This window comes from Notamacropus eugenii, chromosome 1 (genome assembly GCF_028372415.1).
Source record: "Notamacropus eugenii isolate mMacEug1 chromosome 1, mMacEug1.pri_v2, whole genome shotgun sequence".
NCBI lineage: Eukaryota > Metazoa > Chordata > Mammalia > Diprotodontia > Macropodidae > Notamacropus > Notamacropus eugenii.
In genome coordinates this window covers 618,860,286-618,876,409 of record NC_092872.1, presented here as the reverse complement: position 1 = coordinate 618,876,409, position 16,124 = coordinate 618,860,286, and positions in this window count along the sequence as shown.

Below are 16,124 nucleotides of genomic sequence, written 5' to 3'. Positions count from 1 at the left end.
AAGAAACTCAAAGTATAGGCCTTACTTCTAATGGCTAGGTCAATAAGTTTTTTAAGTCATAGAATTTCTGAGTTGGAAGAGACCTTCAGGATCATCAAGTCCAATCCACACCTGACCAGTAATCCCCCTTTGTCTCCAACAAGTGGTCATCCAGTCTCCAAAGAGAGAATTGTTCAAGGATGGTCTCCATATAAAGGATGTGTCAGAATGATAGGCAGCCAAACCATTCAGAATGCATCAATGTATTTTTCTTTTAGCTGGTAGATGAAGATATAGTTACTTAGAAACATATTGAAGAGACAAGTCTAAGAGGATAGAAGTGGTTGTTGTAGATAAGAAGGGGAGCGGGAGGGGCTCATGTTCAATGTGAGAAAGAGCGCCAAACTCTTGGGAAGAAGAAATATTTACTTTCTATTTCCCTCCTTCCACTTTCTGCACAGTTGAACAATATTATAATTAGACAAAGTTTTAAAAATACCCATTACATGATCATACCATAATATAATATTTTATCATTAGTAGTGGTGGTAATAACCAGAAAAAGAAAAATCTCTTCCATCTCCCTGGTTTTAGGATGATGTCAAAATAATGTGGGAGAGAAATGTCCCCTACATTTCAAACATTGCAAGTTTTCCACTGTTTTTTCCATTTCATGGCTCTTGCAGAGAAAGGCCATTTCCTGGTCAAAATTACCAGCGCTGAGCAAGGCAGAAAGTGATATTGGAAATTCAGAAAATGCTGTGTTTTTTCTGCATATGTACATGCCCTGAATGTTGATCAAAGCTCTTACCCCCAAAAAAGGAAAACTGGGGCGTCTCTTCTAGAGGAGTGTTCTCTGAGATCTTACTCAAGGAGTGCTATTATTGGCAAGGGATGGGGAACAAGATGGGTCTGTCTTGGACTCATAAGATGTTTAGTTCCTGAGGGATCTATAATGTGTTAGGTTAGGTGGTTAAAAATTTGTGCTAAAGATGTCAAAATCTTAGAAGAGTCCTTTGTGCAGGCCTGGGAACTTCACTCTGCTCCCTGGTTATAGGAGGTGCCCTGACCTCACATAGGTTTCTTGTATCAACAATAATAATACTTTGTATGCATAAAGTACTTTTTGGTCTACACTCAACCCTGCTGGGTGGGGAGTGCAAGTATTTTTGTTGGACCACACCTGTGATCTTATCTGTACAGTAAGCTTCCAAGGTGAAAACAGCCTCTGTTGATGTAGGTCTAGAACTATAGATAATTTTTCTTCTTAGAGAGTTGCCTAGAGACACGTAGCCAGAATGTGCCAAAGGAAACACTTGAACTCAGATCTTCTTAACTCTCAGATTAGCGCTCCATCTATTATTATCCTAAGTTGCCTCTTGTGTAGATATTATCACCCCAATTTTAGAGGTAAGGAAATTGAGTCACAGCAAGGTAAAGTCAAATCAACAAATACTTAATAAGCACTTACTATGGGTCAGGCATGGTGCTTAGTCCTGGGGCTATAAAGAGAGGTTAAAAAAATCCTTTCTCTCAGGAAGTTCACACTCTAATGGGGGAGACAAAATACAAGCAGTTATGTATAAACATGATATTGATAGGATAATTTGGAGATAATCTCAGAAGGAAGTCATTAGCATTTAAAGGGACTGGAAAAGACTTCTGTGGAGAAGATGGGATTTTTTAGCTGGGAAGCTGTGAGTTGTGAGTTGTATGTGGGCACAACCCTTGGGTTGTGTTTGAGTCTACCATCAGCAACTCTGTAAATAAGTAAACATTCCTCCTATAGGTCTGTGTACCTTGAATATCTATTTTGATTTTTCAAATATAAGTAGATTCTGTTATGAATAGCAGATTACAAATTCATGTAAAAGTACTACTGAACTCATAGTAGTTTCTTGATGTGTGTTTTTTCCCTCGGTCAACAGACACTAAGAATATATTTACTATAATGGCTCACATTGGTAAAGTGCTTTAAGGTTCAGAAAGTATCTTCATGAATTATCTCATCTGATATAACAATCCTGTGAGGCTGGCACTACTGGTACACATTTTTTAGGAGAGGAAACTGAGGCTTGTGGAGGTTAAGTGACTTGCCTAGGGACACACAGCTCATAAATGTCTGGGGTGGGATCTGAACCCAAGTCTTTTAGTACTTTATCCACAGCACCATACTGCCTGTCATACTACCATAATACTATCAGGAGAGGGGGGAATTTGCAAAAATATTTTGACATTGTAAAGAGGTACTCATACTCAAAAAGTCTGCTTTTCTCTGATTTGTTGTCTCTTATTCCCAAGGGGAAATGGGCAAGAGAAGGTGAAAGGTCTACAGAAACCGAGCCCCTTTACTGGAAAAACAACCAAAGTACACATACTCCTCCTGCCCAGATGTGTGTGGCATTTCATATTACACAGGCACATTTGTAGACTCAGAGACTCCACGCTAAATGATTTTCTTTCCCATTAGCTTCTCCTTCTGTTTATCAGCTAAACAAAAATATTTCTGTGAATATTGGTAATCGATTGATTCATTTGTTCGTTAATTGCAAGAAATGTTATAGCCTCCACCCTCTGTGGAATTAGCCTGCTTAATAACATTTTCATTTTAATCACATCTGTGCCAATGATGCTTATTGATTGTGCCCTCTCATCTTCGCCAGGAGATTGCCCTTTAGCATCTATTGAACAGAAATTGAAACTCATTACATTGCAAGAGCTCAGCAGCTTCCTGAGACTTTAGAGAGACTTGGAAATGCAACATTAATTTTCTGTTCTCTAATGGATGACTACAAATGTTAAGGCTTCAAAGAAATTCTGTAGAGGCTGCCTTCATTCCTTCAGTCATCCAGTACCCATTCCATGGATCCTGAGAATGCACAGGCTGCTTGAGTAAATAGTGGTTCTGCTGGATCATTAGTCAGGTGTCTGCATGGTCATAGCTTCATCTGGGGGCATGTGGAGGTTGGGAGGAGGGGAGGGTGCATGAGAAAGAATTAATTCATTTTCCAAACATTTATTGAATGCTTACTAGATACATACTTTCAACAAGGCAGCACCATGCTAGGCTCTTGCCACCAACGAACACAAAGATGGACTTTCCTCCCATCTAGTATAGACCTTAGATAGGTAAATAGAGAAATACAATACAGAGCATGATAAGTGAATCACAACAGAACTATGAAAATTCAGGAACAAATGGGATTATTTCCAGTTTGGGGAGGGGAGAAGATGGGGAGGAAACAATCAGGAATCATTTTATATGATAATAGAGTATCAGAATTAGATGACATCTTAGAGATGATTTAATCCAAGAGTTATTAATCTGGGATCCATGGACCTCATGAACAGGTTTCGGGGGGGGTGTCTGTGAATTTAAATGTTTATATGCATATATGTATGTATATGTGTATACATACACACATATATATATACACACACATGTATATACATTTTATATGTGTTTATATATAATATATATGTTTTACATATGTATGTATTTCAGTAGAACTATTTTCCTTTGTATTTGTATTTCCTTTGTATTCCTATAGATTTGATTTTCTACATTTAAAAATATTATTCTGAGAAGCCATAGACTCCATTGGACTGACTACCAAAGGGGTCCATGACACACAGAACATTTAAGAACCGTTGAACTAATGAATGGATTTCTCAGCTACTGAGAAATTATTCCTTCTACAATATCCCAAAATAGTCACCATCCAGTTGTGCTTAAATACCTTTAGTGACAGGGAACTCATCACTCCCCAAGGCAAGTCATTCCATTCTTGGACAGCTCAAGTATTGGAAAGTTTTTTCTGTAATTGTATTGAAATCAATCAATTCTAGTTCTATGCTAGTCAGGGAGGTAACACTTGAACTGGAGTCAGAGGGAGAAGATTTCCATGGGTAGGAATGGGAGGAGAGGGTACTTCTAATGTACAGGGACCATATAGAGGCAGGGAGTCTAGGAATAGTTATCTAGTCTGGAGGACAGAGAAGTGTGAGATCATCAGAAAGGTAATTGGAAGCCAGATTATAGATGGCCTTCAATGTCAGACTAAAAAGCTTAAGTTTTACGTAATTTATAATGGGCAACCTCTGATGACTTTGAAACAGAAGGGAATAGATTGTTAGACTATAATAAGCTCCTTGAGAGCAAGAATCATCCTTTGTTTTCCTTGGTATTCCCAGTGTTTAGTGAAGTGCTGGCACATAGTAGGTGCTTAATAAATGCTTGTCAAATGGACTTGTTTTGAGTGACATAATCAGATCTGGGAAGATTAATCTAGGATGGATTGGAAAATGGAATAGTTAGGGAACTGTAGCAAACCAGGATTGAGGTGATGAGGGATCACCTTTGAGTTAGCAGTGGGCAGATGAATATGAGAGTCATCATAGAGATGAGATCTATTTATAGGATTTATATGTGCATATTTATGTTTACATACATATTTAGGTATGTATATATGTAAATAAATATATTTATATACATATATGTATCTATATGGATTGTCTATGGATAGGTTTGCCTCGATGGACAGAGGGGGGAAGGAAGGCAAGGAAATGAGAGGAGATGGTGTGAGTCTGGGGTGACTTTCAAGCCTAGAGGGCTAAAAGGATGATGGTGCCATCAATGAAATGGAAAAGTCAACAGGAAAGTCAGGTTTGGAAGAGAAAAATGATGGGTCAAGTTTTGGGTGTGTTAAGAAGGAAGGTCTGAAAGGATAATCAGACAGTCATGTCCAGTTTGAGGAGCAGCCACAGACTCAGGACAGACGTTGATCTGAGTGTTATCTGTTTAAAGGTGGCTACTGCAACTCTGGTCAAGTCACTTCACCTCTGTCTGCCTCAACTTCTTCATCGGTAAAATGGAGATAAGAATAGCACCCATCTACCAGGGTTGTTGTGAGGATAAAATGAGATAATATTTGTAAAGTGCTTTACAAACCTTAAAATTTATTATTGCTATCTGATGGTATGAGAGTAAATGAAGTCACCCAGGGAGAGAGTAAGGAGAGAAGAGAGAGTGAGAATAGATCTTAAGAGGCACTATCCATGTGTCAGAGTGGTGGTGGCTGAATGCTGATTTTCTTCTTCAAGCGTACCCCCAGTTGACATCATTTCAGAAATTTAGCAGTCCCAGAAGTCTCATCCCCAAACATCTTCGCAGTATCCTGAAATCATGGGTAATCTACTAGGGTAACTTTCCTAATGTATCATTCCGATCACCATCATTCCTCTAATTAAAAAGCTCTAATGTCTCCCTATTGGCCACCAAATAGAAGCACAAATCCTTAGCCAGGTATTCATCACCCTCTACCGACTGGTGCTCACCCATCCTCCCAGCCTTCTCCCCCTCTACTCCTATTCACATATTTTGTAATCCTACCCAACTGTACCACTTACTGTTGTTGCGCAGATGTTGACCACAATTTTTTACTAAAATTTTGTTTTTTAAGATAAGATTTCCTTATTTCACTCAGGCTGAAGGTGCAGGAACTATTCACAAGCCTGTTCACAATATTGATCAGCACAAAAGCTTCTCTTTGCTCCACTTCTGACCTGGGCTAGTTCTCCCTTCTTTAGGTGACCTACCCTGTTCCCAGAGGCTCACCATACTGATGCCAAACTTAGGGTGGTCATAGTCTACTGTGCGTAGCCCACTGCAGCTCAGAACTCCTGAGCTCAAGATATTCACCAGCCTCAGTCTCCTTGGGAGCACAGATAATAGGCACAGATAATAGTCCACCATACTGGACTGCAATTTCCTATCACTTTGCTGAGAGAAATGAGAACTTCTCTCCTATTAATAACTTTTCGCTATTGGGTAGATCCAGGATTTTTTCTCTTCCTGTCAGGAACACCCACTCTACCAAGGGCATATAAGAATCAATAGGCTACCATAATCCATCTTTGGTTCAGGAGAGACAGCTAAATGACCAATCCTTTTATTAATTACTCTCTAAGCCTAATTAATAAAATGACTAATTATCCAGAAATTATGTCTCTCGAACTTTTTATACATTATATTGCATTTGTACAAGTTGTTTTATATGCCTAGAATGAATCCACTTCCCTTGATCTCTGTCTGATCCTACCCATCCTTGAACACCTAACTCATACATCCCCTTTTCCATGAAATTTCTCTGATCTACTGCCTTCCAGTAACACATTCTTTGTGCCTCTCCTACATACTCATCATATTCTATGGTATTATACTTATTTTGTATATGGCTTGTTACCCCTACTTGCCTCTGAGTTCCTTGTGGTCAGCAACTGTAACTTATTCATCGTTAAACTCTCCCTAGCCAAGCACAGTATCTTGCACATAATAACCACTCATAAATATTGTAACCTAAGAAATATTTGGTGAATGGATTTCAGCAGTTTGCATGTAAATTAAATTATATTTAAGTCACATTGGGGGACCTCATTTTAAAGAGAATCCTGTGGTGAATCTCTTTGCAAGGTGAAAAATTCTTTAGCAAGCAAATAAACTCCTAATTGACCTGTTTTAAAAATTTAGATTATCATATGTTAGATTTTCTTCATGAGGATAGCTCAGATTTAAGGTCTACAAAGCACAATTCACATAACAAACACACAACCACAAAACAACCAGACAAGACAGATAGCATAAGCATGACTGTGACCATGTTACAGAAGGGGAAACTGAGGTCCAGGAGATGAAGCGACTTTCCCAGGGTCACAGAACTAATGGGGGGTAGCTATGATACCATGGAAAACACATGGAATTTTGCCTCAGAAGCCCTTAGTTTGAATCTGAGCTCTGCCACCTAATACCTGTGTTATTTTGGGTAAGTCACCTCTCTTGGCTTGAGTTTCTCCATCTCTAAAATGAGGGGATTGAATTAGATAAGCTTGCAAGTCCCTTTAAGTTCTAGATCCTCTGATTTTAGTGGTCATAACCAAGACTCAAATCCATTTCTTTTGACCCCAAGTCCAATTTTCTTTCTACCACACCATATTGCCTTGTCATTGCCTCAGTAGAAAAGAGATTTGACTACTTTTGACTGACTCCAAAGGGTAGAGCCAAAAGCAATAAGTAGAAACCACAGGGAATTAAATTGCAGTTCAATCTAAAAAAAATTCCTAACAATTGAATAAAATTATTTTAAAATGTATTGGGCTGTTTTTGGAAGTAGTGAGCTCCCCGTCTCTTAAAGATTTCAAGAGGAAGCTGAATGAGCACTTGTCAGGTACATCAGGATTTTTAGAATTTTTAAAAATTTGAACTTAATAAACCTCAACAAATATGAACATTTCAATATACAAAGAACAAAAAAGAAACCAGGACCTTTTGTTACATTGTTTTCAGAGTGAGTTAAACTGAACATTATAGTAACAAAACTGTCCTTTCTGTATGTGAAGCAGGTTGTTGATGAGAATCCTGTTTTGATTAGAAGTAGAACCTTTAAAGTCCTAGCTCTGAGGTTCTGTGATTCTGTAGCAGTCTATGGTAACTGATCCTGACTCCTCTAAAGGGCAGGGATATTACAGTCTTCTGAATTAAAGGTGCAGGTCAGCGCAAGCCATCTGCCTCCCAGTAGAGCTGTTGTTAAGTTCTTTCAGTCATGTCTGACTCTTCATGACCCCATTTGAGGTTTTCTTGGCAAAGATACTAGAGTGGTTTGCCATTTCCTTCTCCAGCTCAATTTACAAATAAGGAAACCAAGGCAAACAGGGTTAAGTGACTTGCCCTGGGTCACACAGCTAATAAGTATCTGAGGCCATATTTGAAATCAGATCTTTCTGCTCCAGGTCTGGCATTCTATCCACTGCATCAACTCTAAGGAAAGTGATGATGTACAAATACCATTATGCCAAATGTCCAGGTAGAATATCCAATAAAAACTGACCAGTGACCATCATTCCTCCTCCACCTCTAAAAGTACCAGAAGTACCACTACATTATCCCTCAGGGTATAAGAGAAATGCTTAGTTCTCCCTCTGGCTCTGCTATGAGTTTATTAAAATAGAAAACACTATTTTTAAATTTGCAATCAATCAAAAGCATTCTCTATTCTGCCTTCCATGGATCATAAAAATCCAAAGAGGAAGTTTGCTCCAAAAAGAAGTGACCTACATCATAAAGAAGTACAAATTGTAATTAATCTCACATTGTGAAGGTTCAAAGCAGGAACTGTAGGGAAATCAGAATTCACTGTGAACATGAGAAAGACCGCCCACCATCTTGATTCCAACTAGAATCCAGAGAATGAGAGGAGGTCAGTGGCTAGTCCCTTGGAGTGCAGGATCAGAATCTTAAATCTAGGATTAAGTACTCCAGTCCCTTATTTTACAGATGAAGAAACTGAAGCCTAAGTCAGTGGTATCAAATTTAAGGAGAAACAGATTCTGTGGGTCAAATATTGACCTAGAAAATGACAAATTAGCATTTTTCTGTGTTGTACTTTTATTTATTTTGTTAAACATTTCCCAATTACATTTTAATCTGGTTTTGGACACCTGTGAATTGCAGCCTGCAGACAGTGAGTTTGTTACCTCTAGGGGAGATGACTTGGTCAAAGTCACAAAGTAGTAAATAACAACTGAGACTTTAACCTAGAATCTTTGGATTCAAATCCAGTGCTGATGCTATATACCAATCTGTCCCAGAGTTATCGAACTACAGTGGAAATCTCATTGGATTTGGAGTCATAGACCCTGGATTCAGTTCCTACCACTTCCGTTTACCACTTGTACAGTCTTAGGCAGGTCCCTTAACCTCTCTCCTTCTTCCTCTCCCTCCCTCCCTCCCTCTCTCTCTCTCTCTCTCTCTCTCTCTCTCTCTCTCTCTCTCTCTCTCTCTCTCTCTCTCTCTCTCTCATCTGTAAAATGAGGGTGTTGAACTACATTATCTCTGAGGTGCAGTCCATCTCTAAGTCTGTAATCATGCGATGCTAACTTAGGTAAGTCAGAGAGAGGATCAGAAATCAATGGGAGCAAGAACTCATCATTTGCTGAAAAAACTGGAAGGCAATCTGGCAGAAACTAGGCATAGACCAACATATCATGTCACATATTGAGTCACAAAAATGTGTGCATTGTTTAAACATAAAAAGTAGTATAAGCAAATGAGGGGAGCATGAAAGAAGTTACCTGTCAGATGTATGAATAAGGGAACAGTTCATGACCAAATAAGAAATAGAGAGGTCCATGGGAGGTAAAACAGTTCATTTTTATTACATAAGATTAAAAAAGATTTTACACAAAGAAAATCAATACAACCAAAATTTGAAGTGAAGCAGGAAAAGGGGAAGTATTTATACCATTTTCCTGATAAAAGTCTCAAATATATAGAGAACTGAGCCAAATTTATAAATAAAGAATCCTTCTTTAATTGATAAATGATCAAAAGGTATGAATGGGCAGTTTTCAGAAGGGGAAATCAAAGTTATCAAAATTCATATAAAATGCTCTAAATTTCTAATAATTAGAGAATTGCAAATTAAAATAACTGAGCTACCACTTAGCACTTATCAGTTTGGCTAAAATGGCAGAAAAGAAAAATGTCAAATGTTGGAAGGAAGATGGGGAAATATGTTCACTAATGCACTATTGCTGTGAACTGGTCCAACCATTCTGGAGAACAATTTGGAACTATGCCCAAAAGGCTGTAAAATTGTGTATACCCTCTAACCCAACAATACAATTATAGGTCAATATCCCAAGAAGGTCAAAGAAAATGAAAAGGACCTATACATACAAAAATATTTATAGCAGCTGTTTCTGAGGGGATAAAAAATTGGAAATTGAGGAGGTGCCCATTAGCTGAGGAATGGCTGAACAAGTTATGGTATATGATTGTGATGGAATTCTATTGTACTATAAGTAATACTGAGCAGGATGATTTCAGAAAAACCTGAAAAGCCTTGTATAAATCGATGCAAAGTGAAATGAGAAGAACCAGGAGATTAATGCCAATATAATAAAGAGTGAAAGACTTAGTAACCGATCAATAAAATGATCTACCACAAAGAGGCAAGAAAGGTCAAAGATGTGAAATTCTTTTCTCCCTTCATCCCTCCTTTTTTACTCTCTCTCTCTGTCTCTCTGTCTCCGTCTCTCTCTCTCTCCCTCCCCTCTGCTAGTTTACCTTAAAGATTAGTTTTATTCTAGCTCAGACTTCAGGACAGAGGGTCCACTCCAACACAGCCAGACTAGGGTGCTAGGGGAGGGCTCAGAGTGGGGAACCTGGGAGACGAGTCTTTATTGGAACTTTCCCAATGATTAGATTAGTTCTGAAACTGATCCAATGTTCTAGGTGATCCGGCGTCATTTTAAGAGACTAAAAATAATAAAGCCTTTTGTCAAATTTTGTCTGGATATCTCCTTTCCTTTGGTTCCATTCTACCATTTTTATCTGAGCACTTGTCACGTCCTGTCTCCATCCCATTAGACTATATGCTCCTGGATAACAGAACTGTAGATCCCTCTCACCTAGCACAAGGACCAATATAATCAACATTTGTTGCATAGAAATGAATCTGAAAAGTTACAGTATTGCAGTAGATTTACAGGGCAGATACTTCCCAAGCTGTTCCTGCACTGCAGGGAATCCCAACAAAGCTGTATGTGTGTATGTATGAGTGTGTGTCCACAAGGTGGGAGTGGTCCTTCTTTGCTGTGGCTTTGCTGCCTATGCAATTGAGAAAAGGAAATTTTGCCCAGAATTTCACCGCATTTCATCACCCTCTTTTTGTTAAACACGTCTTCTTCACCTGCATCCAAGATGAAACATGGTCAAACTGCAGCATATTGGACTTAGGTTAGATTATATACAAGCAGAGCCACAACCAGGGTAGGATAGCAGAAGCGCTTCTTCAAGTGCCATAGATAGATAGATAGACAGACAGATAGATAGATAGATAGATAGATAGATAGATAGATAGATAGATAGATAGATAGATAGATATAGATATATATACATATATAGATATATATACATATATAGATATATATATATATAGATATATATATATATATATATATAGATATAATGACCCTGGGCAAGTAACTGTAAAGTGGAGACAATGACAAAGGTTAACTCATGAAATTGTTGTGAAGGCAAAATGAAATAAGCCATAGAAAGTGCTTTGCAAACTTTGAAGTTCTATATAAATTCTAGTTATTATTGTTATCCCGGAGGGGTTGCAGCTCCCTTTCCACTGCCTTGTACCTCATGGTACTTGAATGGCTCATATCCTTGAGGATGTTGGGGGAAAAGAAAATCCTTCGAGAGAGCATATGGTCACTCAAAACAGAGGCTCATGGAGGAAGAGGGCAATGGGCCACCCCTTCGTCCCCTAAGACTAACTAGGAAGGATTAGACTGCTTCTCCCAGGTTGACGTGTTTGTACCTGGCCCCACACTCTCATTCCTGTTCAGCTCAGCACTATCTGTCTCTAGTTCCCATTTTCCTTCATGATCTCTTCCACCATAGCATCTGGAACCCTCCCCTCTTAGGAACACAATCTAGGTCTCTTCCCCTTACATCCTTCTATTTTTCTGCTGTTCACTGAAACTCATTTCCCCTCAAAGAAAGACACCATGTCTCTTAGTACCTTTGCCACATGGATAGCTCCTGCATACACATACACACACACACACACACACACACACACACACACACACACTCACAGCCAGGAGGAGGATTTGGCATATACTCCCTGCTGCCCACTGCCATTCTGTCACCATCTTTCCATGGCTTTCTCTCCTCCAAGTTAAGATTTTTATCAGTGTTGTCTCTGGATCTCCAATATGCTCTCCCTCCTCACCAGGAAGTTCTGTATCTGGCTAATTGTCATCTCTTGGCCCCTTGGATTTCCATTTCTGAGGAAATGGAGCCTTCCAAGCTCCCATGGCCTCTGTCTTCAGTCTTTCTCCATCACTTCCTGGAGTGATCATCTCCTGGACCCCACTCTCTTCAACTGAAATTGCCTCAGGTGCCATAATTCCTAATCATGGTCCTGCTGGTGAGTAAGACCTTTCTGACAAGGAAAGCTTTGAACACTGAAGATGAGTAGATAATCTTTCCAGGTGGTCTCTACCTGGCTGGAATAATAATAAAACAAAAATAAAAATCCTTAATAAAGGATTTGTCTGTGAAGTTGGATTCAGTCAAAGAGCCACATGTGGCCTCAAGGCCGCAGTTTCTCCACCCCTGGTTTAGAGGTATGGGCCTTCCTAATGATGAGGGAAGAACTAGAGTAGGGGTTCTTAACCTTTTTTGTGACATAGTTCCCCTTGGCAGTCTGGTAATCCCCTTCTCAGAATCATGTTTTTAAATGCATAAAATAAAATGCAGAGGATTGCCAAAGAAGCCAATTATAATAAAATGTAGTTATCAAAATATACAAAAACCCCCAAATTTATAGGGGTAGCTAAGTGATACAATGGCACTGGTCAGAAGTTAGGAGGACCTGAGTTCAAATCCAACCTTAGACACTGCCTAGCTCTATAACTTCGGGCAAGTCACTTAACTCTACCTCCCCCAAACCCAAATTTATAGACTCCCCTGAAATCTATTCACAGACCCAGGTGAAGGACCTCTAAATTAGATGATGCCCCAGGTTCCCATATAGTGCCACTATCCTAGCTTTTAACATTATCAGCTCTGGAGACACATAAACAACCAGGCTATGATATCAGAAGGCTGCATTTTAAGTCTATCCTTTCAAAAATTCTTCTGACAAGCAGACCCAGTCCAGAGCCCCTGAGCCTGAGCACAGCACCTGGGGTTCTCTGTAGCAGATCATAGGTTAGCCTGCCTTGTGACTCTGGCAGCTGGCTTAGCCTCATCATCCCAGCTGTCTTTAATCCTGGTCAGGCTGGGCTTGGGACATATCAGAGAAGGACACTACCAGGTCCATTCTAACCTACTAGGTTCATAGCCTGCTGGAAAGAAGTATGCTGTTATGAAGAGAGCCAGAAGGCCAGAGTATAAGGAATATGTCTGAAATGACCACTTCAGGGCCTGGTTTGGGAGTCAAAAGATTTAAATCCTTTTGCTCTCTCTGCAATCAACTGGCTCTATGATATTGGACAAGCCTCTTTTTCTCTTTTGAGCTCAGTTCCTTCAGATGAAAGGGAATGAATGAAATGATTCTCAACATTCAACCCAACTTTCATAATCTATGAGTCTGAGGTTAAACTCAAAGCCAAAGGCTGAGGATGAAAAATCTGCAGGATGACAGCTCCTTGCTGCCCCCTGCTGATCATCTTCTCCTCCATCTTTCCAATACCACTCCCACCCAATCCATAGCTCACAAAGTACCTCAGTCTTAAAGAGTTTCATCCTCGGATTTCATCAAAGGAGAATGGGATGTTGAAGACAAGTGCAGATTCACCATAATCTAAAGAATGGTGTTGACATGAGAAGATGGCTTGGGAGAGCTGGTTACATAGAGAAAAAAGAGAGGTTGTCCCTGGGAGAAAAGGGGCTGCTGATCCCCAGTGGGGGAACTGTTCACATTCCTGGTCATGATGAAGAATATATTTATTTCTCCCAAGGACTCAGAGTAGGCCTTTTCTCAAAGGTCTATAAGAAAGAATTCGGTAGTGGGAAGGTACAAGGTCATAAATGCATGTAGATAGATGAGTTTCCACTTGCTAGTGGATCTAACATCCACTGTGAGCCCTCTGTTAGCACACAAAGGAAGCCAGCTGAGCTGTGGGATGGCAAACAGAGCTGCAGGCAGTGGACCGGAGCTTCTCTCCTGCTCAGATGCCTCCTGAGCATAGCAGACAAAGGAGGAGCTTGTCTGTCCTGTTGGCTATAAAAGCAGATTCATTGAAAAAAGCAGTGGTGAGAAAGAGAGAAGCAGATGAGACCTCATCAGAGGAAACCAGTGGGTGTCAGGGTTCTGTTGTTTAAAGGCAACTTCCTCTGTATGCCTCTCTGTTTCCTTTTCTTGTGTATATACCTGAGGAAGTCTTGTGTCTACAATCTGCTAGGAGACAGTTTTGGAGATACTGGTGCTAGGGTTGATATCTATGTGTTGAATAATCACTGACAGCTTTTACAGGGCTGTACTATAGCCAGCTCAAACTGGTTCTCAAGAGACAGTTATTAAATTTTCAGTATGAACATTTATACTTCAGAAATTGGAACACACTATAAATCAAGACTTAACTTATTGTTTTGTTGACTGTCTAGAGCAAGGGTGGGGAACCTGTGGCCTCAAGGCCACATGTGACCCTCTTTGGGTCACACTTGAGGACCTAGAGGACAACACGTGGCTTTGAGATCACAGGTTTACCACCCCTGCAATCTAGACTTAAAAAAGTTATGGAGAAAGTGATGAAAATGCAGATTAAACTTAACCGTGTGTTGTGTGTTTTGGAAAGCTGGTTGTTAAACATCTACCAAGGACACCACTGCCTTGACAATTTCAGAACTCTTCTCCCTTCTCCCAGGCATATCTGGGCCAAAAGACAATGACGCTTTGTCAGAACCATAGCTTTCAGGGCAGCTATTCTTTCTCAGAAGGAGAAAGATACCATTGGTCACCTCTGGGTTCTCCAAAGGAATGGAAGTCACAGGGACTTCCCATGAGAGCCAGTATTACATGTGAGCAGAGTAGGTGACCACTTCCAATAGGATAATTCAAGGGTGATTTAGGCAGGGCTCCTCTTCATGTACACAATCTCCTGTCCCTCAGCTATCACTATGTCTGAATTTCAATCACCAGATCTTTGTTCCTTTGGGTCTTAAAGCATTTTAAGTCTTTAAAAAGTCTCCTATTAAAATTCAACAGTAATAAGGCATTATCACAGCATCATGATGGACAGGAACAGCTGAAACCAAGGTTGCATCTAGGACTTGGGACTGGGGAGAGTCCACCTGGAGGAGCAAGGTTAAATGATGTGATGATTAAATGGCATTGGGAATATTCTCTACATCAGGGCACCATATTTTAGGAAGGATATTGATAAGCGATAGAGTGGCCAGAAGAATTGAGGAGTGGCCTGAGGACAGTGAATAGGATGTTGAGGAGTGGCCAGGGAGGATGAATAGAGTGTTGAGGGGACTAGAGACCATAAATGACGAACTATTTGAAAGAACTGGGAAGTCAGTCTAAAGAGTGGATAAATAGTAGCCAACTTCAAGTATTTGAAGGGAAATCCTGAGAAAGAAGTTTTCTACCTGTTTTGCTCTTGGTCTTGGAAGACAGAACTGGGAACATGTGAGTTTCAGCTCACTGCAAGACAACCATTTCACTTCACTGCAAGGAAAAAATTCATAGTAATTCAAGCGGTTCAGAAATCAAATGTACTTTTGGGAGGTAGTGGGTGTCCCATTATTGGAAATCTTCAAGCAAAGGCTGGTTAATACTTTGTTAGAGATACAGCTTTTTGTTCATGTTTTTTGTATAAGTTATTTATTACTTAATTGAGACAAAGGACTTTTCACTCTTGAGGAATTCCCTGATCCTCTCTCCAGTCTCCAAGATGTATGTGCCATATAATTGTCAGAGCATATAATTGTCCCTTAGCAATTCTGAGTGACCTGTGCTAAGGGGTCCCATGTCCCCTGCAGCCCTGGAATCTTGAGACATGTGGCCAGACATCTTGACTTTTGCCTTGCCGCTGGATTTCAGAGTGAGGCTGACATCTTGATGCAACGCTGCCTCATCTAAATCCAATTCACAATCGAGTCAAGCTATCACCCTGTTTTGTCATCAGTCCTCTTTGAAAACAAAGGACCACCACCACCAACTGACATGCTTAAGTGTCCACAGAGTGCATCTGTGTCCCCAATTCTCACACATGCACAACAGTCTTACAGATTTATTTTGACTTTTAGGACTTCACTCATGTTTGCTCTTTCCACTAGTATTCCCACCCTTCTGTTGTCTATCTGTACTCACATTTTTTCTGTTCTTTGAGCTTGCACTCATGTTCCATGAAGTTTTCTCCATGAAGTCCTCCCTGATCACTCTGGATCTCTCTTATCTCTGATGTCTTCTAGACTCTTACAGAGCTTGGAGTCTGGGCCACACAATCCAGCACTTGATTATATCATTTTTGTCATTGTTTTATTGGGTAGATTCACCCACTAGACTAAAGGGCCTTTGAGGGCCTGGATCAGGTCTTATATTTCATTTCTCCCAAAG